The 3,415-nt window shown below is 39.4% G+C and overlaps 1 long non-coding RNA gene across 1 annotated transcript in view; it reads right to left on the bottom strand.

The window, feature by feature from the left end:
* The window catches only part of LOC116045891, a 14,181-nt gene extending 11,326 nt beyond the window's left edge, over nt 1-2,855 (bottom strand). Inside the window, exon 1 of the long non-coding RNA XR_004104025.2 lies at nt 2,033-2,855. This is a non-coding gene — a long non-coding RNA (uncharacterized LOC116045891). The remainder of the gene's footprint in view (nt 1-2,032) is intronic.
* Nucleotides 2,856-3,415: the final 560 nt, after the last annotated feature.

Below are 3,415 nucleotides of genomic sequence, written 5' to 3'. Positions count from 1 at the left end.
TTCTTGTCAGTCAGACACATCAGATCTTATAGTACAGTGGTTTCCTCCTCCTCCTTGCTCTATGTGGCTGTGAAAGATCTTTGCCTCATATCACTTTAGCTAATTTTCCTCCAACTAAATGCCCTCAAAAACAAATACACAAAATCTAACGATATAAGCTGGACGGTTTCATGGTGAAAATGCTTTCCCACTTCACCAAAAATGATTATACTAAGGATACAATCTGCAATTTCAGTGAAGAAAGCTATGCATAACACAATGGTATTTAGTTTAATTTCATTCAGTTCGTGCATATCTAATTGAAGTGGAAACAACTCTTAACCTTACTGCTGCAGATTATGTATGACAAAATAAAATTCCTGGACAAATGTTATTAGTAAGCACCCTGTCATTTGTGACGGGGCAAGGGGAAAAAAAGGCATTGCAGGGAAATGGCCTACTCTGTCTCATGTTCTCAACGCAGTTAATTCGAATTAAGATTTTTCAGAAATGTAAACATGATACTTGACAATGTGGACACGTATTTGGTTAAATAAATGCAACCCTGCAACGTTAAAAGATAGGAAGGCCTCGCATTATGTAACACATTAAACCGATCTCTACTTAGAAGGAAGTAGAAGGGGCGGGTTTAGAAGCACAATTATATGGAGCCTCTCTTTTCCTCTCTCATGCTTTATTAGTCGAGAAGTCATGTTCACTGTAAGAAACATAAGGCAGGATAAAATGTCATACATACAACCTCTCCAGTAATTAATGATTGGATCTGTTTTGTGACTCTTTACTAACCCGATTATACCTCGAAGGGGTTTTTTTTCCTCCCTTCAACGTAACGTTACTTGAATTTAATCAGAGTCCAGGGAACACAGAAAGTGGAGCGATGCTACTAAGTGCAAAAAAGCCAAAAGGCAATGACTGAAAACCTTTCTACATCAAACTACGATGATCCCAAAAAAAAAAAAAAAACATTACATTACAGCGAGCCACGAGCAGCACCGCAACTAACAATACAATTTCCGTTGTTTTTTATATTTGACGTTAATTCAACTTTACTGAATCGTTAGTGGTTATGACTGCCATTCGTCTAACGTTTAACAGAGCTATTAAGGTTGAATCATTAGAAGTGGCGACTTATAATTTTTGTCACTTGGTCGAGAGCCACAATGATCATCCAACGTTTACGTTAAGGTAAGATAACGTATTCAAATATGAAGCAAGTAATTAACGTTGATTAAGACTTGGTAAATTATTTGGTAACGTTACTGGTCATCGGAGTTACGTTAATACAGGAGATACCGTTAAGACGGCAAACACGTTAAGAACCACTTTACGACACAGACAGGAAAATAAAACAAACTCCCGTCTTTATTATTAACGGCATGACTGAGTGTAAGCTCATACAGCAATATAATGACAAACTTACCAGGTGTTTTCCTTCTAACCACCCACAAACCGCTTGCAACAACACATGCAATCTACCAGCTTGCACCTTAGTTAACAAGCTTGGTAAAATCAGACGAGGTCTCGTTTTGATTTTTTTCCCTCCTAAGCCAGTGAATGTGCCGTGTGCATTTGTTGACACTGCCGACTGTGCTTCTCCTCTGCTCGAGCCTGGCTGCTTTTGCACCTCCCGCTCAAAACTAGGATCCAATGCGAAAAAAAACAGTCCCTTATAGTTCAACTTTGATTTATAAGCCCTACGTTAAGGGTCTTGCTAAAACATGCTAAATAATTTCCCATTTTTCGGTTTTTAATCAAATATATCCCTCTCATCTCCTGGGTAAAACGGACCGCTGTATGGGCGCATATTTTTTTTCTACCGTCACAGCGCAGCAAAGTCAGACTTCCCTCTATATGAGCTAGCAGGCTAAGCTAACAGGCTAGCTGCTAGGAGTAGTACAAGCAAGCAAAGCTGGCCAAATGGCTAACGTCTCCCCGCCACGGTCTGTCTCTCCCCTTTTCACGTATTCCTCCCCTTCAGTCCGTTTATATTGTCCGATTAAAATCAATTTAAATACTTTGTGGCGTCAAGTACCTGTGTTTCCATTGATTCTTGCGATTCCCCTCTCTAAAAGCGCAGTTTAATTTTGAGCGCTTGGTTTCTCCCCCGTCTCAGCGACAGCTTTCTATATTCGCAGCATCCTCTCTCCGCAGCTGCTGAGGCAGTCGCTGCTCACTCGAAAATGGCGCCGAAAGATACACTCCTCATTCAAATTCGATAGAGCCTCCCATTCTCCCTATTGGCTGAATGCGGAGTGGAGTCCGCACAGCTGATTGGACGCTGAAAATGCACTCTCGAATGATCTCGCAGCCCACGCAGCGTTCAACAGAGAGAGAGAGAAATTAACTCTTTCGGTTCCTCAACGACTTATACAGCACTCAGCAGAGCTAAAACCTTTATGTTCAAACTTGTTCGAACCAGATTTTTTTTTTTATATGAAATGAATGCTACACTCCTTAGTAACGATTATGCACTATTAAAAACACAATGCAGCCTTTATACGTCACACAATGTGACACAAAAAATATAGTGTTACAACAGGAGATTGAGAGAATGTGCAATAAAGTCAATACTAATAGCATTATTAAGTACCATAGACACCCTATATGCATAGCCCAAAATAAATATTGTATACATTTCAAAAAATAGTACAGTTGCATGAGATTACTTTTGTTATTATACCAAACATTACCATGTTTTCAAGTTTCTTACCACTGGTGAATAAAAATGACTAAAACTTTTAGTGGAAGCTCCACAGCTTTGTAAGTAAGCATAATAAATGCCCATGGTGCCAAGTGAAACTCAAAAGCTCACTCCATAGCTATCCACAACAAAACAGCAATGATTGAGAGATGCAGTTGGCCTACCACTTCTCAGTTGGGTGTATAAGAATGCTGAATACGTTGCAAAACGTCTCTTACCATCCTTCATATAAGCGGCATGAATTTCTATTCAAAATGTGTTCCTTATTCATAGAATGGGTCCTTATCTGCAGCTAGCACACATGTGCTTGTCTTGGAGTGACATGCCTATCAAAAACAACCAAGATGGCCTAATAAAACACATGATTGTAGCCATAGATGACAGGAATATAACATCTGGTATATGCGTATTGTTAGGTCAAGAAGTAAAGGAATCTGTGAGATTACTCCTAAGGCCAAGGAGATGCAATCCAAAATCATAAAGGATGTGCAAAAGTAGGAATAAAAAGCAATAAAAGCCTTAACCTCTGAGGTAAAGGGCCTGCTAAACTGTAAAGGCTCAGTCAGCAGTTATGTTCTCTTCCATGCTCTTCTCGATCATAATGTGGGGTTGGGTTTAAAAGACTGTCTATTTTCCACAGTTTGAAAGAGGACATTGCTTTCTTATCTTAAATTGCTGTGACATCATATTGCCCTCTCTAATTTGAAGTTTCCT

Source organism: Sander lucioperca, chromosome 8 (genome assembly GCF_008315115.2).
Source record: "Sander lucioperca isolate FBNREF2018 chromosome 8, SLUC_FBN_1.2, whole genome shotgun sequence".
Classification (NCBI taxonomy): Eukaryota; Metazoa; Chordata; class Actinopteri; order Perciformes; family Percidae; genus Sander; species Sander lucioperca.
Note: the sequence above shows the minus strand (reverse complement) of the source record. Positions and strands in the feature narration are given on the sequence as shown.